This window comes from Pleurodeles waltl, chromosome 7, assembly GCF_031143425.1.
Source record: "Pleurodeles waltl isolate 20211129_DDA chromosome 7, aPleWal1.hap1.20221129, whole genome shotgun sequence".
NCBI lineage: Eukaryota > Metazoa > Chordata > Amphibia > Caudata > Salamandridae > Pleurodeles > Pleurodeles waltl.
The window spans coordinates 931811112-931838377 of NC_090446.1; the positions used below are offsets into that span (position 1 = coordinate 931811112).

Consider the following 27266-nt stretch of genomic DNA (forward strand, 5'->3'; position numbering starts at 1 on the left):
TAGCCCCGGCCCCCAGCACTCATTCCTGTGACGCACAGCCCTCTGCGTGCTTCTCCTGCGGTGTGGGACCCTTCTCTAGTTGTGCTGCGTGGGCCCCTCTGCGACTCCTGGTTCCTCGTCCAGTGGGTCTCCTGTTGGAGCTGCCTCTTCTTTTGTGGACTCTCTGCCTTGCTGAGGGTCCCCTAATGACCCCCTGTGGGTTGAGACCTCCTGGACCTCGCGGGTCCCCGGCAGCCCCACTTTTGCTTCACAATGACTTTTGCCTTTGCCAAGGCTTGTCGGTGGCTCTTCCACGCCACTGACCAACTGCAATCATCCATCCAGCGTGGGACGTCAACTGCATCCTCCAGGAACTCTTCACCTGCTCCGGGGCTGCATTCCTGATCGTCTTCGTCCTACCATGGACCAACTCCTGCAACCACAGCTGGGTTGGTAGTAGATCCTGCTCCCCCTGGACTCTTCTGTGACTTCTGGACTTGGTCCCCTTCTTCCACATGTCTTCCTCTTCAGGAATCCACCGCTGGTTTCTTGCAGTCTTGTCTGGGTGTTGCATTTTCTTCTTTTCCTTCTTTTTGAGTGGTTTGGGAAAAATCCAGTCACTTACTCTTTTCTTCCTGTCACTAAGGGGCACTGTGGTACTTAACTTTGGGGTTTGCTAGTACCCCCAGGTCCCCTCTACACATTCCAGTTACCTAAGCGGGTCCTGTGTTCGCATTCCATTTTTTTTGTATATGGTTTGGGCTCACCAGAGGATCACTATTGTCTATTGCTATTTGCACTTTTTTCTAACACTTTCTTTGCCTATTGCTGATTACTAGAGTACATATCCAGTGTGTTACTTACCTCCTATTGGAGGATTGCCTCTCTAGTACTTTTTAGTAATAGTGTCACTAAAGTAACGTGTTTTCTTTCATGTGTGTAAGTGCTGTGTGACTACAGTGGTACTGCATGAGCTTTGCATGTCTCCAAGATAAACCTTAGCTTCTCATCCACAGCTGTCTCTAAAGAGCTGGGCTTCTAGGCACTGCCTAAACTACACTAATAGGGGAATACCTGGACCTGGCATAAGGTGTGAGTACCTTAGGTACCCACCACACACCTGCCAGCTTCCTACAGTTTCAAAATAATGACCCGGAATCCGTTCAGGGATATTAGCTAAAGTAAAAAAGAATAATAGAGACAAGTGTCATTTTCATTGAATTTAATCTACCCCACCATCATAGATACAGTGGATTAGATATGGAAGTTAAAGATGACATTTTTGTTATGACTGAGTTTATATTAATTGAGTCAGTGTCCTTGATAATATTCGTAAACCATAATCCCAAGTATTTAATTTTTGAGGGCTCCATGCAATGCAATGAAATTCATGTTTAAAACATTATTGAGAGGAAAAGTTTAACACTTATCAGTTACATTTATATCCCAAGACTGAATCAAAGCATTTGACTTCTTGAAGAAATGCAGATAGTGATAAAGTTGAATTAGAAATAAACATCAAAATACCATCTTCATATGCTCCTAATTTGATCTGTTTATCCCCATATTGAGATCCCATGATATTAGGATTATATCTAATAGGAAATGTTCTAATGCCAAGATCAAAAGCAACGTGGAAAGAGGACATCCTTTTCTAACTCATCTATATAGTGAAAAGGAAGAGGAAATCAACCCATTTACATATATAGAAGGTGCCAGTGTGGAATACATTCAAAAAACTAAATTAAGGAAATAAGGACCAAAACCAAACCACCGGGGCAAATGAAAAATAAAAGACCAATTCATTCTATCAAATTATTTTTCTGCTTTGAGAGATAGCCGCCAATGAATGCTTATATTTATTAGATTTACTTAAAATGTTAAATAATAATCTAATGTTATCAGAAAATGTCTATCTCCAACAAAGCCTGCTTATTCTCGCTCTATTAGATTAGGTAACAATGTATTACTCTGGAGTGCAACAAACTTTGCAAAAATGTTATAGCCTAAATTGACCAATGAAATAGGTCTACAGTTTTTACATATTTTAGGATCTTTACCCTCCTTATGGATTAAACAAATTAAAGCATCTTGGAGCCTCCCCCGCATGTTTATTTAAAATAAATAAATAAAATAGTTTAAACAGTTTGGGTAGTTGTGATTTAGAGAAGTGGAGATAAAACTCTATTGTGAATCCATCTGGACTCTGAGCTTTCTTTTTTTAATTAAATACATTGCTGAGAGTATCTCCTTTGTGGTAATTTCTGTTTTTAGAGGAGAGAAATACATAGACAAGTCAGAATCTGTAGGAATTTGTGAGTGTTATTGTGCAATAGAATCCAAAGATTGTTTCTTCAGGCGTGTATAGTTTGGAATCCTAAGATTTTGAATTTGTTTGAAATTTCAGAATCTTTGAGTAGAGAAATACTATGAGCCGATAACATTGACTCAATCTTGCTTTTTTTCCTTTTTAGGTCTCAGCTCTAAATGGAGCGCATGTGCTGGCTCGAACCGAGACATGCTGTATCTACTTTGTGGGTTTACAGCCTGCCCATAGGCTTCCCATTTTCTAGCACCATCGTCATTCCATTTTTGGTTATTCCCATTTGACAAGGCCATGCATACATCATGCTTCTCCCAGTGTTTAGCCCTCCCTGAGAGTACCAGCCAAATACTGTAAACCTACGCAGCAGCCATTTTTTATCCATTGTGTCTGGACTACTTTATTATTATTTTTTAAAATGAGTGACTGGTCTCACCACACATTACGAGCGCTGATGTTTTAATTGCGCAGAGTGCTAAGTTTATTATTTATTTTGTAATCATGTGCCACTGCCTGGCTCCTGTTTGCCCCATGGCTGTGCCTACAAAGGCTGCAGCCAGCCCTTCCACCTCCTGTGCTGGCTGCAAAATGAAGCCTCTAGCGCAGGCCCCTACCATCATCCTAGCAACTGCGTCTTTTGGTGTATGAAGCTCATTAAACTAGGTTGTGTTTTATAAACATACAGTATCTGGAATAAGCCGCAGTGCTTTGTGTGAGCTTGCCGAGATACTAATCTGCTGCTTCGTATGTTATGTGACTTGGATCATTGGTATAAGATTTGTTATTGTAAGTTGATACTGCAGAAAGGTAGGGCTCTTGGGTATAACGTTAAAGGCAGGAACAAACGCTGTCATTCGTGATGGTAGCGGAGCGACTATTGCGCAAAGTTCATCTGAGTTTAAGCCTAAAATAAGGATGGTCTCAGAACTATGCACGTTTTACAAATAACTAATACCCAGTGTTGGGAGACCTTAGAGGGAAAACTCCCTGTCCATTTGAAGAGTACATGCACATTACCACTAACAACCCCAGTCTCTGACTCTTGTCATGCAAGGCAGGAGAGACAAACACAGAGATGCTACCAAACATGAACTGTTGCTATAGAGAGGTTGTTTAAGGACAAGGACAGTACATCTTCTGTTAAGTGAGTGAGAGTGGGCACATCTGATCAGGAAGGCAGTAGCGGTGCTCTGTGCTTTCTGACTGGTAAATACCTGACTTCAATGAGACCGAAACACTTGGTGGAACCATACTGTTTAAAGTACAACATCACTTCTAAGGTATAGCCCTGTTCAGTTAATATAGCAACTTTGATGAGAATTGCTGGTGTTGCCTCTCAATAATGAGCGTTGTCTCCTTTACACTTGGTTAGCACATGAGATGCAACCTCTTCTTGACGGTTTAATGGTGTATCAACCCAGTGGTGGTACACTTGTGTCTAACCTTGTGGTGGTCTACGTTTGATTATAATTATGTCAAATGAATCTTAGTTATGCTGAGACTTTACACACTAGTCAAACAAGCCCACTTCAGTCTTTAGTCTATGGTGTCCTCCTTCGTTTAGGTTGCAGTTTTGCTTGCTCAGCTGTTAGAAAGTTACAGCTTTTGTGGCTGTCTACAGGAATTCAGTCTTTTCATGGCCACTCAAACCACACTTTGACAGAGAACAAGTAAAGATACTAGACTGAATGATTGGCAACGTCTCTGTTTTCGTGGCCTCGGACCTGTCTTTGGAAGTATGTAACCCGCCAAGATGATTAGATGCTAAGTGATAAGTGGTCAACATTTTTATCTGCTAGTGCCACTTCTCAGTGACTTAATGTGCTGCTGCAAAGGTATTTGGGCATTTCAGGACCAAAGTATGAGTACCCTTGTGCTTCAGAAATAGGCTCACTCATTTATTTACTAGTAGACTATTCAGTTTATGGTATGCACAATCTAAGTTGCCGATATTATCATGAATGTTCTTCCACACATTGAAATTAAGGTTATGTTAATGCTACAGAAGTGTGAATTAATTTTTCTCCGTGGTCCCCTGGGAGTGATATATTTACACACTGAATGTTTTCAAAGATGGCAAAATGCATGGTACCTGTTTATATTTTTCTAGGATTTCTATTTAGTATTCATAGTTGTAGATATTTTATAATGCAGCACTCTACTTTTGTCAGCTACTTTTAAAGCTTTCAAAAAACGACCCCTCTGTTTACAAAATGCTTTCTCATAAGGGGTTGAATTGTGTTTGTGCTGGTGTGGTCGAAGCAGAGCGCTATTTTGTGGTTTATTCTGAAAAAGATTTAATTTATCAGGGACCAGGTCGTAGGCTGTCAGCAATAAGTCTTCAAGGATTTGTCTAGTGAAATATAGTAGTAGAGCATAGTCCCTGTTAATGATTCATTTAAAAGTGCTGGAAAACAGTCACTTACTTATTTTTGATCTTTCTAGAATTCTGGGCGCAGCTGTGACTGCATTGGAGCATTTTGAAGGAGGTTTGGGGCTTGGATAAGTTGCAGCTGACATAACAGTTATGGCCAAAGTTCGGGTGACTCTGGGGCTACTATTGAGGCAAGTTGCGTGGTTCCGTATCAGACAGTGCAGGTGCGACCATAAACGAATTGGTTAACCCCTTTTGACGCCCGCACTACCTCCCTGGTGCGGGTCACGACCAGTGGCCGACACCAGAGAGGATTTTCTTTTTTTACATTTTTTTAATACTGGGAGACACGGAAGAGCTTCCGTGTCTCCCCCCACCCCCCACCCGCCCCTTTGTGACGTCAGTGCATCACTGTGTTGTTTTCCCCATCAGAGCAGGAAGCGGCCGTAGGGCCGCTTTCTGCTCCGATGGGGAAAACGGCCCCAAACCGCCTTCCCCACATTCGGGAAGGCCTCGTATGAAAGGGGAGACCCTCCCCTTTCATACGAGGCCTTCCTGAATGGGGCGCGATCGCGAGCGATGGCGCCACCCCCAGGGGCTAATTTACCCTGTGGGGGCAATTTTTTTTTAGTAGTTGTAGGGTTTCCCCAAGGAAACCCTACAACTACAAAATATATATATATATATATATATATATATATATATATATATATAGAGAGAGAGAGAGAGAGGGAGAGATATATATATATATATATCTATATATAGATATATCAATCCATGTAGATAGATATGTCTATCTACACGGATATATCTATAGATAGATCTCTCTCTATATATATATATATATAGATCTATATATATTTGTATATATATAGATATATCCATGTAGATAGATATATCTATATAGAGATCTGTGTATATATATATATATATATATATCACTTTTGTCAGTGCATGTGTGGTTTCCCTGGGGGCTGCAATCTGCTCACAGGAAAACCAGACCCACATTTAAAAGTGATCTATATATATATCTTATATATATATATATATATATATATATATATCTTATATATATATATATATTTGCCACCAGTTGTCTTGCAGTTGCAGCTTGCGTCTTTAAAGCAGTGCACATACTTCAACTGACGCATTTGAACTGTAGCTTTTAGGCAGCAATAAAGAAGTCAAGTAAGTCTTGTGATTATGTTTCTGCTACAAAAGGATCAGACTTTTGTCTAGTGGCAGTTTTAGTGGCATAAAAGAAGCACAGAAGGTTTATATGACTACTGCAAAGAGCAAATCTGTATTTTAAGTAAATAGCTTAGTACGTTAGTAAAGTCAGCCACTACCTGCGCTATAATACAAATGAAATGTATGTGCTGGGTGGGGGTCGGCTATGGAGAGATGAAGAGCACGTTTGCTGGGTGGAAATAAGGGAATCCGAGGAGGAGGACATGGGAGTGGGAGCACCAATAATGATTGTTGGACTGGGCGTAGGAGGTGCTAAAGACTGTGACGAACGGTATGTGACAAGGTGTTTGAGTGTCTTGAAAGAACGTGCTGATTGAGGGAAGAAGTGCAGGTAAGGTGGCCTCTACTGCACGTATCACACACACCAGCAATTTTGTGACTGTCTTAGTGGGCTAGTGTTTTAGAGCAACAGTTTAGCCAATAACAGAGATGGCATCTTGATGGATGACTGCTGCTGACGTCACTCTGGTTATAGAGGACAGCTCTGACATAGGATCAGAGACTGAGACAGCAGATACTGAGACAGCATCTGAGGGATAGGACAATGGCGCAGACTCTGGGAGTGATTTTTCAGTTGGAGGAGTCCCATTGGATAACTCCTTCCAGTAAAGTGTGAGGGAGGTGATGAGGGCAGTCCTGTTGTCCCTTCGCAAGCACAGTCTGTGCAACAGGGCAATAGTGGGTTAGCCCAACCCAGAGAGCAGGTGAATGCGGGGGCAAGCACAGAGAGGGTGCTCTCTTGGGAGCTCCCCAATTTAGTTCAGCCCCGAATTCCACTGCCCAAATTGTATTGTGGAGACATCAAAATTATCTATCACAAAACAAACTGGTTTTGTAAGGCAGGCACCTATGTTTTTGGTCCTGGGTTCGGCGGCTATATAGGGAAACACACTAAACCCAAACATTTCTGGAAACTAGACGTCCGGGGGAGTCCACAGAGGTGTGACTTGTGTGACTTGTGTGAATTCCTCAAAGTTTTCTTACCCAGAATACCCTGCAAAGCTGAAATGTTGAATAAAAACTCAATTTTTCTTGCATTTCTGTCACACAAACTACAGGAATATGCTGCGATCCACAAAATTCCTACCTCCCAGTGATTCCTCACCTGTCCTGATAAAAACACTACCCCACTTGAGTGCCTATACCTAGTGCCTGCATAAGGAATGGATCGCCCCAGGGTCAACAGTTGCCTCATGTAAGTACCAACATTGACCGTTGTGTGATCTATTCCTGTCGCGGGCACTAGGCCTACCCACGCAAGTGAGGTACCATTTTTATCAGGAGACTTGGGGGAACACAGAATAGCACAACAAGTGTTATTGCCCCTTGTCTTTCTCTACATTTTTTCCTTCCAAATGTAAGACAGTGTGTAAAAAAGACGTCTATTTGAGAAATGGCGTGTAATTCACATGCTAGTATGGGCACCCCGGAATTCAGAGATGGCCAAATAACCACTGCTGCTCAATACCTTATCTTATGCCCGTTTTGGAAATACGTTTTTCTTGATACCTATTTTTCACTCTTTATATTTCAGCAAATAGCCCTATATATCCCTGCAACCAGAAAAGTCCAGCACACGTAACGGTATATTGCTTTAAAAAATCTGACATTGCAGAAAAAAGCTACAGAGTAAAACGCAGAGAAAAATTGCTGTTTTTTTCAACTCAATTTCAATATTTTTATTTTTCAGCTGCTATTTTCTGTAGGAAAACCTTGTAGGATCTACACAAATGACCCCTTGCTGTATTCAGAATTGTGTCTACTTTTCAGAAATGCTTAGCTTTCCGGGATCCAGTATTGATTTCACCCCCATTCCTGTCACTAACTGGGAGGAGGCTGAAAGCACCAAAAATAGTAAAAATGGGGTATGTCCCAGTAAAATGCAAAAATTGTGTTAAAAAATGTGATTTTCTGATGCCAGTCTGCCTGTTACTAAAAGCTGGGAAGATGGTGATTTTAGCACCACAAACCTTTTGTTGATGCCATTTTCAGGGAAAAAACCACAAGCCTTCTTCGGCAGCCCTTTTTTCCCATTTTTTTGAAAAAAACAAAATTGTAGGTGTATTTTGGCTAATTTCTTGGTCTCCTCTAGGGGAACCCAGATACTCTGGGTACCTTTAGAATCCCTAGGATGTTGGAAAAAAAAGGACGCAAATTTGGCGTGGATAGCTTATGTGGACAAAAAGTTATGAAGGCCTAAGCGCGAACTACCCCAAATAGCCAAAAAAGGGCTCAGCACTGGGGGGGAAAAAGGCCCAGCAGTTAAGAGGTTACATAGTATCCAAAATGTTGAAGTAGTCTGACAGATATACTGCTCTGTTCGCTAAACAAATGGAAAAGATCAATAAAATGTGTATTCTAAACGCAGGGGTAGGGAATAGTTTTAAGTCCACAACTCCAAGTGCCCATTCTCCACTGCTCTTTGTCCCCCACGTAAACAAGCATTGGCAAAGCCAGTAGGTCTCGGCTATCCAAGCTACAGGCTATGGCAATGTTAATGCACTCATGAATATTAATAAAAACAGCCCAAGAGCCATACACAAATATATTTACATTGCCAACGCCTATAGCTCTCGGTTAGCCGGATTGCTAAGACCTGTTGGTATTGCCAATGCTTGTTCCCATTGTGGCTCCTTCTGCCGGGTGCCTTTACTTTTCACTAAATAAAAATGCCCATTTCTTTTATGACAAACTCACATCTACTGCTTTACATAAGCATTTCATTACGGTTCAAACTGAAGTTTTTATTGTTTTTTTGTTTGTTTGTTTTTTACACTTCACCTGAACTAAAAGAAAGCTACATCATTCCACGTATTTACATAATAACTCGTGCCACATTTGTGAGCGTGATCTTTTACATGCCTGCTTTACCACCTAAAGAGTAAAAGAAGGGTGACTGTTGGTTACAGACTTTCGTTGCTGTAAATGAGAGGGAAGCAACAATGTGCCAGATGTTAGAAGTATTTTACAGGTCTGGGCTGTTTGCGACTGGTAAAATGCTTTTTGATATGTACCGAAGGAAAAATACGACTTGGTAACTTGTCACCAAACCGCATTTTGCTTTTGCGATTCGGTATTAGGAAGGGGCGTATTTAGGGCATCCCTTCCTAACACCTAATCACACTGGTATGTATGAATGTTTTGGGACAGGAATGCAGCTGCAAAACATTCATACCTTACTGACTTCGTAGAGGAGGCGGTAACCCATTCGCAAACAGGAAGGGGTCCCCAAGGTATCCCTTCCCCTTTGTGAATGTGGGTGAAAACAATTTTTTTTTAAGAACAGACTGTGGTCCCAGAGACCACTGCCTTCTCTTCGAAATGCATCCCGTTTTCCCTTAAGGAAAATGGGCTGCATTACAAAAAAAAATGTTTTATTTAAAAAACAATCACAGACATTGTAGTCTGTTGACACCACAAAGCTACCATTCCTCTGATTGTGACCATTCATAATGGGTCGCAAATTGCGACCTGCCTTATGAATATTATTGCAGCAGGTCCCTTGAGATGCATTTGGGAATCGCAAACAGTGTCTGAGATATGATTGTACATAGCTGTTTGCAATTTCCTAATAGCGAATCGCAGAAATCCGCTATTAGGAAATCGCAAACACCAAGCCACGTATATCTGGCCCAATGTTAGTAATAAAAGAAGCATCTCGCTGAAGTGATTAAGATGGGTGAGGAGCTTTCTTTGGGTCAACAAGAAGTGAGCATTGATCAAAAGATTTATTGTCCACTATTAACAAGAAACACACAATTGAGGTAAACAAAACAAAAAGGAAAAACACGTGTTGAAACAACTTGCTTTAGAGAAATGTGTCTGCTAGTGGTAGGTTTGATTTGAAGTACAAATGAAAAACATGAACAAAACTTTAAAAATTGTGTTTTATTTAATGATGAAGTAGTGATGGAAGTTTGTGGTATCGTTGTGACCACTAGTGCTTACTTAGTTTATGTTTTTTTTAAAAAAAATTATAGGAAAGGCTGACAAAGGATCCTGCAACTAGTGCTGTCAAATGTCTGGGTTGCCGAATACCAAGGCTACCTACTCTTGTTTCCACTTCATGCTTTTTTCTTCCACCACTCCACACATCATGCCTCTTTCACTATTGCAGGTTCTTTTTTCATTCCTGCTTTCTCTTTGTCTGTTTTCCTTTTTGTTTTTCTGGATCAAGACGTCTGATGATTAAAATTAGGTCCTGGGCCCAAAATGACTGCGGGTGCCCACTACATACAAAAATTAAGCACTGGTGATCGCCAGGTCAATAGGGCTATGAGCTTTGATTCTCATAGCACGATCACCGCGTTTCTTGTCTATTGGAATGGAGACCAAGTTGAACGGTATTACAGAGGCCAGAATAGGTTTTTAAACTACATTGCTTGGTTATGTGAGTTGCTGATGATCTGAGGAGTTCAGGCTATTTTGTTGAAAGTGAAACTACATTTTGAAGACAGATGTCTGCTTTTCAAGGGCAAATGCGCCACATTTATTGATAAACTGGCTTAAAAAAGAAAGAAACTCATATTAGAAAAGGATGGTACTGGTTGCTGCATAAGGGTTTTGGACAGATAACTGAGTGGCAGTTACTTGTACACAAGTTTATCATCAGACATTGGTTGGAGCATATAATGAAAAGGTCCACATATACAATAAGGTAACAAAAATGTTGCTAGTAGCACTCCTTTTCTGGATTATGGTATGTTGTTTTGTCATAATGAGGAAGGGGATTACGGTACTCTTCACATTTTGGTCCTCAATAATGTGATTTCCGTCGCTCTGTATCCTACAATGGTACTTTTCATGGAAGCATTCTATTCTGATAATGCCTTTTTAGGGTCAAGCCTGCGAGTGCATGCACTAGCGCATGCATCTCACTTGCGAGACTCTATTTTGTTCATTAGTGAGCTTGAGCCCGCCTGTCTCTTACCATTTGTTGACTTGCCTGGCACTGTTCTTTACAGTCTCGATATTTGTAAGTCAAGTCAAGTGTATTATGTTACGGAACTCCAACGGAGAGCCACATAAAAAGATACATAATTGTATTAAAAGATGAAACATAGTGATAGTAAACGAAATAAACTTTGATAAACAAGTTGATTAAGCTAATACAAAGTAAAAAAAAAAAAAACACTTAAAATAGTTTAAAACTCTAGCACAACACATTTCATTAGGCGGAATGAGTAAAGCTTGTAATAGATTAGAAGCAGTACTAAAAGAAAAGGTAAGAAAAATAGTGCACAGCCATCTGCGGCGATAGGGCAATAGGGCCAGGCAGATTAAAACAACATGTTTCAAATCTTGAACGCCGTTATGGCATAGATTACAGATAGCAGAGCAGCAAAACCATTTTGCTTGTAATGTGTTTAGGGGGAGCTGCCCCTGTCACAGCAGGAGCCAGAATCTTCTCACCCCATGAGGCAGGTTCCAGATAAGATAGGGCTGCGAGATCCTTGGTTTTATGGAATCTGATGTTATATGAAAACTCTGCCTGTGTGCACAGGCCCGGCTGTCCTGGCGGAAACCAACCACCCAAGTTGCTTTCATAAATGTGGATTTAAGCTGTGCTGGAGAGAAAGTAAAAATTGCAGAAGGATCTAATTGTAGATGATCCATGGCATATAAAAATTTCCTGCAGATGGTATATTTCACTTTATGACCAGTTAATATTTCTTTTTTTAGCATTGACCACAAAGAGTCGTCACTGCACGTCATCAGATTAAACATCCAACAAATTACCGCAGCCAGGCCTTGAATAAAAGAGCTGCGCAGGCCCAACTCAAGTCTGAATAATAGTATTGAAAAGGCAGAATTTACAGTTAAAATATTCCTTAAGACACGTCCCTCTAGTTTATCTAGAAATATCCACTTTGATACCGCAATATGCTCTATACAATACAATGGAGATGGAGGTATCTTTGCCCGATAAATATCTAAGAGATGTTTAAAATGCCTTCTGCCTGTTGCCATATATAAGGCGTTCAGACTGTTAGCTTGAGATTGGGCCTTCCTTTGGTTGTGCTCAATATGTTCTCTATCTTTAAGGTTCCCACACACAGTTTTTTTCCAAAAAGGTGTAAGAGGTTACTCTTTCAAGGGGTTGAGCTCCCAAAGTCCAGCGAAAATTGCTCTACTTGAATCTTTTATTCGAGGGCTTGTAATCAGTTACTAAACCTCTTTGGGGTGCGATCTAAAATGATTGTCATCTGCATAAAGTAGACAGCAACGCGATCTACCTCCTAATTACGGGGCAAAGCCCTCACATTGAGTTAAAAGTGCAGGTAAATCTGAGAGATACAGGGAAAATAACTATGGAGCCAACATACATCTTGTTTTAGGCTGTTTTTGGTTGAAATTACATGAGATAGACCTTGTTCACCCCCTAGCAAAACTCTGCACCAGGTGGAGGAGTGAAAAGCTACCACAAGATCAAAAAGAATGCCAGGCATGCCTAGTCTTAGGCGCTTCTGCCATAACAAGACACGATCTACCTTATCGAATCCTGTAGAGAAATCTATTAAGGCTGCATAAATCACTTCCCCCGGCAGAGAAACATATTTTTCATTAATTAGTTGCAAAACAGAGATATTGTCGGTTGTGCCATGATTTCTCCTGAAGCCAGACTGCTCTAGGGGGATACTTTTATACCTTTCTTCCCAATCATTAATCTGACATAGCAAAAATGTGGTAAAGATTTTTCCGACTGCATCCAAAAGTGCAATTTGGTGGTAGTTCTTGGGGCAACTTAGAACCCCTTTTTTATACAAAGGGACAATGACGCTACCCTCTCAGGATTGAGTGACATTTCTGGCTTCATAGCAACGTTGATACACCGGAAATAAAATCTTACACCAGGAAGCTATTTCTTGTTTTATCATCAGTATTGGCCTTTCATCCGGTGCCATTGCTGATGAGCAACGGATTCCTCGTATAGCAGCCTCAATTTCTTTTAGAGTGAGATATGAATATGAGGAATCGAGACTGGTTTGAGGGAAATCCACTGTAGTCCCATTAGAAGCATAGAGGTCAGATAGAAAAGTCGACCAGCTTAATTCCCTGCTAAATATTGGGAGGGGCCTGGCTCTTGTATCACACCCCTCTGCAATCAGGGACTAAAAACCGCCTAGTGTGGCCGGAAGAGGCTGCTTCTCTTACTGCAACCCAGAATCTATCTGTGGCATCCTTTTTTAGGCGCGCTCTTAACCTCCTTCTCCTTCTTTTTAAGATGTCTAGCTGGGATTGCCTCACAGATGTATAGTCCCAATGCGGTTTACGAATAAGAGCATTAATTTCTCTATTCAATAATAAAAGGGAGCAGGGTTTTGCTGTATGTTTATTCTGGGGCTTCTGACGAGGGATCGAAGCAACCAGGTGCATGAAACTAGTAAAACTCTCCATTACTTTTCCTACCCAGCTACCAAGATCATTCAGGGTACTTTCTAGGATACCATTGAGCCCCTTGAAACCACATGGGGACCAATATGTTCTTCCATTTTTAACATTCAGCTGGGGGTGCTACCCTGCTAAACTCCATGAATCGGTAAGTTGCGCCTTCAAGTCAAGAGATACTACCAGAACATTATGATCACTAGGGGTAGTCTGTAATACTATAATATCCTTTAGCAGGGAAAAGGACTGATAGTTTGTTACCACATAGTCCAGGATTGCAGCACCCCTGGATGATTTATGAGTACAATGGGCTGGGCAATCAGATGGGAGTCTACCATTAGCAACAATACAATCATTCTCTCTCAGATACTCAAGAAAAAGCTTCCCATGCTTATCAAGCCTTATTTTATGAGGAAAAATACAAGGAGATAGTCCAAATGCTTCCTCCTTTTCTTCATCCCAAAAGGATGCAAGTCTCAGGTTAGAAATCTTACAATTTAAATCTCCTACTATGATCATTTCTGTTCCTGGATCCTACGTCGCAGAGTTCCTTAATGTAAAGAAATACCTTGACTAAAAGATTATTAAAAGGGACACCAGGAGAGACATAAGAGTTTAGCAAAGTAAGGGGCGTTACCTTGTCTCCTACTCCAATGCAGTGTAAAGTTACTGCTAAAAACAAATTACTGGGATCCCTAAAGCATTCATGCTGCCAATGCAATCTATTCGCCAGCAAACATGCAACTCCTCCCTTTGCATGACCCCTCGTTGAGGGGGAGGCCTTACAGTAAAAGGAATAATAATTTTTGAACCGCAGCTCCCCAATAGACCAGGTTTCTTGTAGGCAAATTATATCAAGATTTAAGGAGTTCAGAAAGTCAATTTTTTCCCCTTTAAACTTTATACCTGCCACATCCAATATATAAGGGTAAGCTCATTGCTACATTGATGGTGCTGTTAGCCTGGAGGTTGTGGTAGAACTACTTAATACTGCTGGTAGCCAGTTCCAAGAATGGGGATTAATGCTCAGATCTAGAGGCGGACAAACAGGGGAGTCCCTAAAAAATACTACTCAGCCATATGCCTCTAGGGGAATTTTTAAGTCCGGATAAGTGTGAAAATGAGTGTCATGTGTAACAAAAGGGATGACTGAGGAATCAGGGGATTGGCGGACCCGCTCGGTTGACCTTAAGCCCGTCTCATTCAAGACATTGATACATTTACATTGTAGAGACTCTAAATTACTTAGGAATTTGTTGATAGTCAATTTAGAGAAAAAGGATACACGAGACAAGGGGCCAAAATCAGCCATCTTAAAGAGACCAAAGGTATATCCCTACTTTTAATCATTTTAAGGGGGTCGATATCAGAAAAACATTTTAACAATTGGGATCTGTTAAGAAAGAGATAATTGTCAAATAGAAGCATAAAGTATAGAGTTAAGGTATCCTCAGGGTAACGACCCTGTCCTCTTCTGGTGAGTTGCAGCCAAGTCTGAGCAGGTATAAGTCCTGTAGTGGCTTCAAAAGATTGTGCAGAGGGATTTAAGGATGACTTAATTGGTTGAGAGATAGTTGGCTCACTAGCCAAAATTAGGTTGACCATTTCAGGGTTGCTGATGTGTGGATGGGGTTCGCACAATGACAAGGAGACAGTAGATGCAAGGCGAGGATGTAAAACTGGAGCCTCCTGATTTAAGGGATCTTGCAGGTCAGTTTGATCCTTGGAGAAATGTATCTTTGTCTGACCTTTTTTGGGATGTCTCTGGATTGATTTTTGGACCTTTTGACTTTTTTCCTTTGACATATTAGAGGCTGTACAGGAGTACCCTGGATACTGGTCAAGATATTTACTTTTGCTTTTGGTCGAGCTTTAAAAATTGGAAACATCACTGTCTCTGAGTTTTGTCCGACTGTCTCTGTTGAAAAATCTCTTAATAAAAACCTAATAGAATTGACTGGACTCTCAATTGGCGTGAGATTCATAGGAGATAGTCTCACCTGTGGTGCACCAGCCTGAGAGCAAAAATCAGTACCAAGAGGTGTTTCATTGTTTGCAATAGTGAGATGCCATGCTAAGAGATCACTGCAATACTGTGTCAAGAATCCAGGATTTCCTCAATTCTTTTAGGATGGTCATTACGGAATCAAGAATACAATCAGATCCACCAACCAATTTTTCTAAAAGGTTCAAAATAGAAGATAAAAGTTGCTCTAGGCTTAAGAGCGAAGAGAAGACCAAGATGTTTTGATCAGGATTAGTATTTGAAGGTTTACCATTTAGACTCAGGTTGGGTGTTGTTGAAAGATGAGAGCAAAGTTAGGAATGGTTGGAGGGTGTGCTACTAAAGAGTTGTAGACCCGTGGATGGAGGTAGAAGAAATGGTTCTAAATCGAGATCGGGGAGGGTGAAGTCCCCAGGAAGATTTTCCAGGCTGGTACATGGAAGAGGGGCGTCAATGCCAAGTTCAAGAAATGAAGTTTCCCTTACAAAGGCCAGACTGGTTACATCATGATTTAATGGTGGGATTGTACTTGGAGAGGGCGAAGAAGCTTTGCAAAAGGCTGAAGGCTCAAGGGTAAAGGAAGATGTGTGAGACAGGGCTGGACTCCTGTTTATCACTAGAGGCCATATCATCATTTCTGTTCCTCCTTGTGGAGCAGGGAGCATCCACTGCTTGATTCAACTTAATCAGTGCCTGTCTGCTGCTCCCGACATGATTGAGGTATTATTTTCATCTTTTTAACTTCTAGTGTCCTACAAACAGAAGGCTTGTGACTGGGAACAATGTGTCCAGTAGAGAAAACAAAATTATAAAGTTTTTTTTTTTTTATAGCTAACTTTATTTATTTTTTGCTAAGCCATCTTTTCTCACTGTACACTCATGTTTTCTTTTGTTTTTGCTTGTGAGCGCTGTTCTCAAAAGATGACAATTATCTTGTTCTGAATATTGCAAAGTGACATTGTTTCTTTATCATGTGTAATTTCTGAAATTATGCTTTAACATGTAATTGTGTAGCACACCCCAATCCACCCCACCACAATCCACCCCACCTCACCCAACACCAATTCAACTCCCTCCAGTCCAAACCACTGGCCCCAATCCAATCCACTTCAGCCCACCCCACTCCAGTCCTCTCAACGCATCCCAGTCTAATATGCCCCACTCCAGTTTGTACCACTCCAATCCAAAACAATCTGACAGGAGGAGCTCTTCTGCTGGGACAGAGGAGCATCGCTCCTCCCCACCCCCACCAGCAGCTGCAAACCTTTTACTACAAAATGATAATAAACTATGTAATAAAAGGGGCAGGGCATTGGGGATGATGAGCACTGAGGGGGAGTGCACTCCAATCCAAAACAATCTGCCCCACCCCAATCCGCCTCCCTCCAATCTGCCCCACTTCAGTCCAAAAGAATCTGCCCCACTCCAGTCCACCCCACTTCAATCTGCCCCACTCCAATCCAAAACAATCTGTCCCACTCCAATTTGCTCCACTCCAATCCAGAACAATCTGCCCTGCTCCAGTCTTTCCCACTCCAATCCAAAACAATATACCCCACTCCAATCCAGTTCACATTACCTCGCCCCAGTCCAATCCACCTCACTCCATCCCAATTCATCAAACTCCAATCCACCCCAATCCCATCCAATCCACCCCTCTCCCATCCAATCCACCCCACACCAACACAAACTACCCACTTGAACCCAATCCACCCCATTCCAGTCCAGTATGCCCCACTCCAATCTGCACCACTCTGCTAGGCTCCACTCCAATCCAAAACACTCTGTCCCACTCCAATCCGCCCCACTCGTATCTACCCCACTCCAGTCCAAAGCAACCTGTTCCACCCCAACCTGCCCCACGCCAATCCCAAACAGCCTTTTCCAATCCAAAACAATCTGCCCAGCTCCAAATGGCTCCAATCCAATCCACCTCACTCCATCCCAATTCACCTCACTCCAATCCATCACAATCCACCCACTACAATTCAGTCCACCCTACACCAATCCAGTCCACCCTAGTCTAGCCCAGTCCAATCTACCCCTCTTAAATCCAATACAATACACCTCACCCCAATCCAATCCATCCTACCCTAATCCATGCCAATTCATCTCACTCCAATCCGATCCAGCCCACTCCAACCCATGCCACCGCAATCCATCCCACCCTAGTCCAATCTAGCCCACCCTACTCCAGTCTGTTCACCCCATCCCAATCCAATCCACCCTACTCCAATCCACTGCACCACATCCCAGTCCAATTCACTGCACCACTTGATGGATTGGTGAGGGGTGGACTGGGACCCCTCACCAATCCATCAAGCCCACCCCACTCCTGTCCACCCTACTCAAATCCAATCCACAACACTCCAATCCAATCCACCACACTCTAATCCCCCTACCCCACCCCGATCCAGTGAATCCAAACCACTCCAGTCCAATCCAACCCAAACCACCCACTCCAGTCCATCCCACTCCAGTCCAAACCACCCCGCTCCGACACACCCTGCTTCAATCCATCCCACCTCACTCCAATACAATCCACCCTACTCTAGTGCAACCCACCCTAATCCAATCCAATCTATCCACTCCAATCCACCCCACCCAAATCAAGTCCACTGCTACCCAATCCACTTCACTCCAGTACAATCCACCCACACCACCCCAATCCAGTCCAGTCTAGTCCACATTAATCCACCCTACTCCAGTCTAATCCACTCCACTCCAAACTACCTTAATCTACCCCACTACAATCCAGTCCACATTGCTCCAATCCAATCTGTCCCACACAAATCCAATCCACCCCACTCCCATTTTTTTCACAGTTTTATATAGAGTGAACTGGATTTGAAGATTTAGGAGTGCATTACATGAGCACCAGTTACATTACACAAGGACATTTTTATGTTTTGGTAGGCACAGGGAGATTAAGTTATTTGCTCAGAATCACAGGATATTAAACAAAGACTGAGACTCGAGTCTAGCTCCCCAGCTCCAAAGTCGGCAGCTCTGACCATTACACAACATCCTCTCCCCAATCCACCCCACTCCAATCCAATCCATCCCACTCCAGTCCAGTCCACCCCACCCTCCAGTCTAGTCCACCCCATTTCTTTTCATCCCTCTCCACTCTAATCCACCCCGCTCACTCTAATCCACCCCACTCTAATCCACCCACCCACTCACTCCAATCCACCCCACTTCACACTACCCCAATCCACCACACCCCAACCCACTCCAATCCATTCCACCCACCCCACTTCAATCCTGTTCATCCCACTGCAGCCCACCACACCACAATCCAATCCACCCCACCTGTTTCTATAAACCCCTCTCCAATCCAGTCCACCCCAATCCAATCCACCCCACTCACTCCAATCCACTCCACTGCACCACATCCCAGTCCAGTCCAATCTAATCCATCCGACCCATCCTCAGTGCAATCCACCCCACTCCAATCTACTCCAATCCAATCCAACACACCCCAATCCAATCCAGCACACCCACTCCACTCCAATCATTCCACCCCACACCACTTTAATCCAATCCATCCCACTGCAGCCCACCACACCCTAATCCAATCCACCCCACTTCTATGCCGCCCCTTCAATCCAATCCAACCCAACCCACTTCAATGCACCCTACCCGCTCCAATCCTCCACACTCTAGCCCAGTCCTCTCCACTGCACCACATCCCAGTCCAGTCCTCCCACTCCAATCCAATCAATCCAGCTCACCCCACTCCAATCCAACCTACTACAATCCAAACCACCACACTCCATTCCAGTCTAATCCACCACACCCCATTCCAATCCACCACACCCCATTCCAATCCACCACACCCCACTCCAGTCCACCCCACTCCAATCCACTCCACCCCACTTCGATCAATATAATCCACCCCACTCCAATCCATTCTCATCCACCCCACTCCAGTCCAGTCCTTCCAGCTCACCCCACTCCAATCCAACCTACTACAATCCAAACCACCCACCCCAATCCAATCTAGTACACACCAGTCCAATCCCCCAATCCAATCCAGCTCATCCCATTTCAATCCACTTCACTCAAATCCTATCCACCCCACTCCAGCCCACCTCACTCCACTCAATCCACCCCACTCTACTCTGATCCAGTCCACCCCACCCCAATCCACCCCACTACCTCAATCCACTCCACCCTATTCTACCTCACTTCACTGACACTCTCTGCCACTGAACTGCTGAGCTCTACCCCACCCAAGCTCTATGACTCAAATCCAAAACACCCACACCAATTCGATCCACCGCTCTCGAATACACCACAGTCCAATCCACCTAACCCCATTTCAATCCACCCCACTCCAATCCACCCCACACCAGTCCTCCCCACTCAGTCCACCCCACTCCACTCAATCCACCCCACTCAATCCATTCTACCCCACTCTATTCCTATGCAATCCACCCCAGTACCTCAACCCACTCCACTCTGTTCCCTCTACTGAACTTTATGATGTGTTACTCCCCCTACTTCACTCTACAACACTCTAACAAATTCACACTTCTCACCCATGCCACTAACGTTTAGCCATGCTGAACAGCAGCCACAATGGTGTACAACATGGTAAAACACATTGCCAAAGCCAATAGCTCTTATACGGAGGAGACGTATTGGTTTTGACAAATCTTGTTAATTTTAAGGTAGTCCGCTAACAGCTTTCCTGCTTTATTTCATAAGCCATAATATTTAGAAATCGACCGAAGGAAAAATGATGTATCTTCAGTGGAGTGTTTATTAAATAAAAATTTAGCATGGATTAGTTCGACAAGACAGGATTTGGATTTTGTAGTGAAGTATAAATTCTCTAAACCTTTAATGTTTTTTTTTATCATTTCATAAGATTGCTGAGAATTAAAGTAACTTTTTTTTGATACATACAAAATAATTTAATCCTCAACTGATGCTCTAAAAGCGTCCCATAAAATTTGAGGGGACAGATCAGGAGTTATCCCTAAAAAGAAAAAATCTTGGTTAAAAGATTCAAAACTCTGAGTAAACTGAGTATCTCATACAAGATATTAATGTAATCTCCACCTTCTGTTTCCTTTAGAAACTGGAAATAATTCTAAATCCATTAGCACCAGTGTATGATCTGAAATTAGGATATAACCAATCTCTGACTGCAAAAGTTGAGAAAATTAAGACAAACATAAATGATCCAATCTGGATTGGGAACACTGTACTGGTGAAAGGAAGTTGTATTCTTTCAGAGTCAGATTATAGAGTCTCCACGCATCTACTAATGATAGTTGATTAGTTGTTGATTGAAAACGTCTATGGGTAATGGACGGAATAAAAGGAACTTTAGAGCTTCAATCTGTAAAAGGATCCATAATTAGGTTACAATTGCCTCCTAGATTGAAATAATCCTCTGAAATAGACATTAATTTATGAGTGATATCTCAGAGCAAGACACATCTCCAGAAACAGCTTATGTCTATCCGCAGTCACCTTGATTAGATCTTGTGTAAAAAAAGAGATTAGATCCCAGCCATGAATTACGACCTTTACCCTGTGCTGCCTTAAGAACCATTATTAAGCCGGTGTTTTCCAGAAACTGAATGATGACCCCTCTAGGTTTCAGAGAGGAGGGCGTGAGTTTAGGAGCATGACCTAGACAATGAGCTCACTGAATATTTAAAGTAGTAGTTTCAGGCAGGCCAAGCACTTTTGGAATAAAAGATTGAAAATAACTAAATAGGACCTTGGTCTTCCAAACCTTCCACCAATCCATAAATGTGTATATTATGTCTATGGATTCTATTTTCCAAATCTTCAGTCTGTTTTTTTAGGTGACATACCTCAAATTGTAAAAAAGCAAGTTGATAAGAAGCATCCCCCCAAAATCCCAATTTTTGTTTCTACGTTTGTGACCCGATTGTCCAATGAAGACCATTTATGATCCAAGATTTGTGTGTGTTGATTAGTTTCTTCCATATATGGTTTGCGAGCATGGATTTCCTCCAAGATAATTTCCATGATAATTGGAGAAGGACACTTGACTGGAGAAGTAGGATCTTTTTAACTCTTTTATGAGAGGAAAAAGTAGAGGTGCCACTTGTTTGAGCAGGAGGTTTAGAAGAACCTGTCACCAGTTGAGGAGTCACAAGTGAGTTAGATGCTGGAGCCTGCAGCAGATTGTTGGAACTTTCCATGGCAATAAGTTTGGCCGAGAATGGATTAGAGTCTGAAAACGTAAAAAGGTTGGAAAATGATCTACTAGAAGGTGCGTTAAATTTAAAAATATGTGGTTTCCCCATAAAAGATTCACAAAGTCTGTGCAATCTGGAGGATATCGTCAAGAGTCAGCTAAAGTAGAAAATGTCAACCAGCGATTCTCTGAGAGAACCCCAGAGTAAATAAGGTTTGGAGGCAGAAGAAATGTCAGTCTTTACAGTTAGAAAACAATGAAAACAGAAGCAAAATATGCAGCAAGCTATTAAATCTAGATGTCATCAATACTCTTTTAATAGAAGTAGTCAGTTTTGCCTTGTAATGGGGCGCTGGGGGGATTTGCCGAAGGATGAGGTCTTCCGCCTGGGGTCTTTGGATAGGGTGGTATGGCCCACGACGTAGTTGGGCGACATTTGGGCTGTCTGGTTGGGCGTCGGGTGGGGGCATATAAGCAGACATTTTGTTAGGTCAGCCACCATTTTGTCAACAGGTGACACGTTGGCCGTTCCTTTCTTTTGGGGGCTTTTGCAAACTCGTTTTAGGCTCGCTTAATCTAATACGTTCTTTTCATATCCCTGAGGCGGCAGTGGGCGTATATATAAAAAAAAAAGACAAACCTTTAATTGCCATACCGTTTTTCGATGTTTGGGATGTCGGATGACTGTGTGCGGTGGGCGCTGGCCCTTCTTGCGAAGGTCCCTTGCGTCTGGCGCGAAAGGCGTTGTCTGGAGTCGCGGTGGCAGTGCTTGCTTGTTCGCCGCCGCAGTCGGGCCGAAGGCAGCAGTGCAGGTAAGAGGAGGCGGGCGGGTGCTGAGGCGATCCCTCGGGAGGGGGGCTGAGCGTTTCCCGGTGGGCCTGTCGAGAGATGTACAGAGCTGCACAGACATGCCGGGAAAGCCACGGTGTGTCTGCAAGTCCAAACAGGGAGCTGTGACTGCGGGCAGCGCCCGGGAGAGGGGACTGGGCGCGGCCTGCATGTCGACCGCAGGAGGACGAGGGAAGGGAAAGGGGAGGGGCTTGGCCTGCAATGGGAGCACAGGTTTTTCCCGACGGCCCCCTGCAAGGGCAGAGATACGCTGCAGGGAGGTGGGGGTGGCTAAAGATTTGCAAAGGGCAGGGGAGCACGACAGTATGGGCAGGGTGGGGGCTGGTACAACCCTGGGAGGTTTATGAGTTGAAGCCCGTCAGAGGTGGAGATCTAAGGAAGGAGGGGGTTAAGGCAAAGGGAGGTGAAGAGGTGCATCACATAGCGAGGGACCCCCAGGTGCCCATTTCTAAGAAGTGGCCCCCCATTTTGGAATGGAGTAATAGTGAGAGTGAGGGTGGCAGCGGAGTGGAGGAGATGGGGTTGCAGGAGGCTGTGGATCCCTCCCCTCCACCTAGATGTAGGTTCCTGATGCGCGTGTACGGTGCCCAGGCAGCAGGGCGGGGGGTGCTGAGGTTGGGGGGTTTATGGGGAGTCGGGTATGTCAGGGGGTCTATGGGGGGTTGAGGTAGAGGGCGGGTCGAAGACATGCATATTGCGGAGGATGGTTTTCAACCCGGCACATTGGACCTTCATTGGCAGGAGGAGGAGAATCTCGGAGGCGATGAACCAGGCAAGCAGCGTTTGGCTCGGGGATCCTGGCAAGAAGAGAAGGCGGGGCCTGGGGCGGCCGGCTGGATGTCATCAGCAGAAGTTCGAGCATGGAGGCAAGGGGCTGCAGATGCTCCCAGGGAACGGTGTGGAGGTATGGGTTTTGCGCCCGCCGGCATCGCCGTTCCTGGGAGCAGTGTCCGGGCCCGTCAGGTATGCAGAGGGAGTCGCGAGTGTCTTCTTCAGAAGCTGCCCCGCGTGGTGGATTGCGGCAGCAGGTGTGTTTGGCAGCGGGGTCACATAGGCAAGAGGCATGAGTGGATGAAGAGTGGGAGGGGGATTTTGAGGAGAGTAGTATTGAGGAAGGGGAGCTGGTTGAGGGATGGGAGGAAGAAGAGTGGTGGGAGAGCTGTAGGGGTGGGGTGTCCACTGCTAACCCTGTTGTTAAGTCATTTCATAAGGCAAACCAGTTGCAGGTGCGGTCTGCAGGCGTGGTTTTGGATGGAACACAGCTGGAGAAGCCGAAGGCACAGGAGCGGCCACCGTTGTTTTCTCCAGGTAAGGAATCGGCTCTGCAAGGACATATGGGGGGTGATTTTAACCTTGGCGGACGGCGGAGGCCGTCCGCCAAGGTACTGCAGCCAAATGACCGCACTGCGGTCAAAAGACCGCGGCGGCCATTCAAACATTTCCTCTGGGCCGGCGGGCGCTCTCCAAAAGAGCGCCCGCCGGCTCAGAGGAAATGCCCCTGCAACGAGGACGCCGGCTCAGAATTGAGCCGGCGTAGTTGCAGGGGTGCGACAGGTGCAGTTGCACCCGTCGCGTATTTCAGTGTCTGCAAAGCAGACACTGAAATACTTTTTGGGGCCCTCTTACGGGGGCCCCTGCAGTGCCCATGCCCCGCGGCACCCTCTACCGCCATCCTGTTCATGGCGGGTTTCCCGCCATGAACAGGATGGCGGTAGGGGGTGTCTGAATCCTCATGGCGGCGGAGCGCGCTCCGCCGCCATGGAGGATTCACTGGGGCAGCGGTAAACCGGCGGGAGACGCCGGTTTACCCTTTCTGACCGCGGCTGAACCGCCGCGGTCAGAATGCCCTCGGGAGCACCGCCAGCCTGTTGGTGGTGCTCCCGTGGTCGGTGACCCTGGCGGTCACCGGCCGCCAGGGTCAGAATGACCCCCATGGTGTCTGTGGCAATACAGGCTAAAGAAGAAGCAGAATGGCGGCGCGATTAGTTAAAGGTGTGTACGTGCTGGATGCGGGGGTTGCGACTGATAGTGGGGCGGCTGGACCAGGAACGGGTGACAGTGCCTATCAGAAGGCATCCATAGAAGGAATGAAAGGTGACAGCCTCTCTCTACAAAAAGCAAGTGACACTAAGAAAGGGGACAAGGCAGAGGAGCTGGTGTCCAAACGGGTAAAGTCACCTTACATGGGCACTGCCAAGCCGTTGGGGGCGCATTGGATGCAGGCGACCAAAGAAAGAATTTGAAAGGGGGAGTATGTCGAGCTTTTAAAACTGCTTCACAGGGAGGTTCGGGCAAAAGAGAGCTCCAAAGAGGAGAAGTTGGAGCTTGCTAAACGGCCTAAAGTTCCAGTCAATATTGAGAATTGGACGGCGGCCTTTTCGATTTTCGCTATTGTGTATTGCAAACGTTTTCCGGAGAGGTCTGTGGCGCTTTTCAAGTATATGGATATCATTCGGCAAGCGCAAATCAACTATGGTGGGTATGCATGGCGGAAACACGACGAGGAGTTCAGGGTGAGGATGGCCGCGGATCCGGAGGTAAAGTGGGGGGAAATAGATGCGGACCTTTGGCAACACACCATGGGCCCGGCAAAATTTGGTAAGACTGTATTTACGGCCAGCGGGTTACCCATTAGCTACCGGCCCTTTCGGGAGCGGCCCTTCCAAAGGGGTGGGGGCCGGGGGCGCGAGCCAGCAAAGTCCGAGCACAGCTGGTACGGGGTGAACGGGTGCGTACTGGGACTATAACAAAGGGATACGTTCTCGGGAGTACTGTAAGTTTTGCCATGAGTGCTCCAAGTGTGCAGGGTGTCACCCCCTCATACACTATTCTGGGCAACAAGGCTCCACAGGCTCTGTTTCGGCACAGGGTCAGGCCAAATGGGGTGGTCAGCAGTCAGGATCAGGTGGATGAGTCGGACAGAGATTTAGACAGGGTGCTACGGGAAAAGGTGCATGCTCCGGTTAATGTGGACAGGCTAGCATTTTGGTTACAGGCTTATGAGAGACCATTGGATGCTGACATGCTGATACAGGGATTTTTACAGGGGTTCCGGTTGGACTACACGGGTCCTGGGCAGGGGTGGGCAGAGAACCTTCAGTCAGTACACGGAAAAGAAGAGATGGTGCGGCACAAGTTGGAGAAGGAGGTGGGGGAAGGTCATATGGCTGGCCCTTTTTCAGATTGGCAGATGCAGAACCTGATGGTGTCCCCTATTGGGGTAGTGCCCAAGAAAGAGAAAGAGCAGTTTCGGTTGATTCACCATTTGTCTTGGCCGGAGGGATCATCAGTCAATGATTTTATTCCAGCTGATGTGGCAAAAGTGTCATATGCGTCAGTCGGTGTGGCCATTGATATGGTGGAAGATTTGGGGTGCGGGGCGTTGATGGCAAAGACAGATATCAAGTCGGCCTTCCACCTGCTCCCGGTTCATCCTGATGACTTTGAGTTGCTGGGAATTCAGTTTCAAGGGTCCTGGTACATAGACAATGCGCTCCCCATGGGTTGTTCCAGTCCTTTTGCTCTTTTTGAATGCTTCAGCGCTAGCGTGCAATGGATTTCACGCAAGTGTCGGGCCATGTCCATGTGACGCATTATCTCGATGACTTCTTCTTTGCAGCACTGGCAGACGCTCTGCGGTGCGCAGATGTTTTGCAGCAGTTGCAAGAAATCATGGGGGACCTTGGTGTGCCCTTGGCCCCCGAAAAGACAGTTGGGCATGAACGGCGCTGTTGTTTCTGGGTGTTGAGTTGGACACGGTGACGGCGACGGCTCGACTACCTGATGATAAGAGGGTGGACATGATGCAGAGGATTTATGTCATGTTGAGCAAAAGTAAATTGACAGTGAGGGAGGTCCAGGTGCTGCTGGGTCACCTTAACTTTGCAGGTAGGGTGGTACGGGTGGGGAGGACGTTTTGTCAGGGATTGGCTTTGGCAGGGAAGTCGCTGCCCCACCATCATGTGCGCCTCAAGGCGGGTGTGCGGGAAGATCTGCGTATTTTGAAGACATTTCTGGAGTCATTCAATGGGATACCGCTGAAGGTCTGGCAGGATTGGGAGTGGGAGGTCCAGATATTTTCTGATGCAGCAGGGACAACTGGGTTTGGTATTGGGAGGGCAGGTGGTGTGCGGAGGAGTGGCCTCTTGAATGGAAGAATGGTGGCCGTAGCATAGCTTTTTTGGAGTTTTTTCCCTGGTGATAGCAGCGTGCCTTTGGGGGAGCACTTTGCAGCATAAACGGGTATTGTTTCGAGTGGACAACATGGCAGTGGTGCATCTGGTCAACAGGCAGTCAGCATGGGAGGTCCAAGTACTTCAGTTGCTTCGGGTTTTTGTGCTACAATGCTTGAGGAATGACATTTTGTTTTGGGCGCGGCATGTACCTGGAGTGAACAGTGACATTGTGGATGCATTGTCTCGTTCACAGTGGAACGGTTCCATGGGTTAGTCACGGGCACTGACCTGTGCAGGATGGCCATGCCAGAAGCTCTATGTAAAATAGGCACTTGAGGATACTTCGATTGGTAATGAATTTGCTGGCGCCATCCACACGACGGGCATACGCGAAGGCATGGGAGGAGTTTCTAAGCACTGGTGCTCGTAGGAGAGTAAGACAAGACGATACAGTGGAGGATGTGGTCCAGTTTATTATGGCACTGATAGACAGAGGACAGTCTAGGGTCACTATAGCAGGTAAGCTAGCGGCGTTGGGTTTCATGGGTCAAATTTTTGGGGGATACCCGCCATTGGCAGGCGAGCTAGGTCAGCGGATTTTGGAAGGTTGGGCGAAGGAAGGTAGCAGAAGGGGACGCCTTAGACATCCGTTGTCGTTACAGTTGTTAGAGTTTGTTAGGTATCTTGGGAGCCGTTTGCCTTAACACCAGTGAAACACTTCTTTTTCAGAC

At 44.9% G+C, this 27266-nt stretch overlaps 1 protein-coding gene and 1 long non-coding RNA gene across 3 annotated transcripts in view; one reads left to right on the forward strand and one right to left on the reverse strand.

The window, feature by feature from the left end:
• Positions 1-27266, forward strand: part of SAP30L (SAP30 like) — a 387822-nt gene that overhangs the window by 241647 nt on the left and 118909 nt on the right. Inside the window, exon 5 of one of the 2 annotated variants that reach the window (XM_069199615.1) lies at positions 2454-2961. The exons of the other annotated variant lie outside the window; for it this stretch is intronic. The gene's annotated coding sequence lies outside the window, so the exon portion shown is untranslated. Of the gene's footprint in view, positions 1-2453; positions 2962-27266 lie in introns of those variants that run through there. 2 annotated transcript variants of the gene reach the window in all.
• The window catches only part of LOC138245745 (uncharacterized), a 116910-nt gene that overhangs the window by 81489 nt on the left and 8155 nt on the right, over positions 1-27266 (reverse strand). The gene's annotated exons all lie outside the window — the stretch shown is intronic.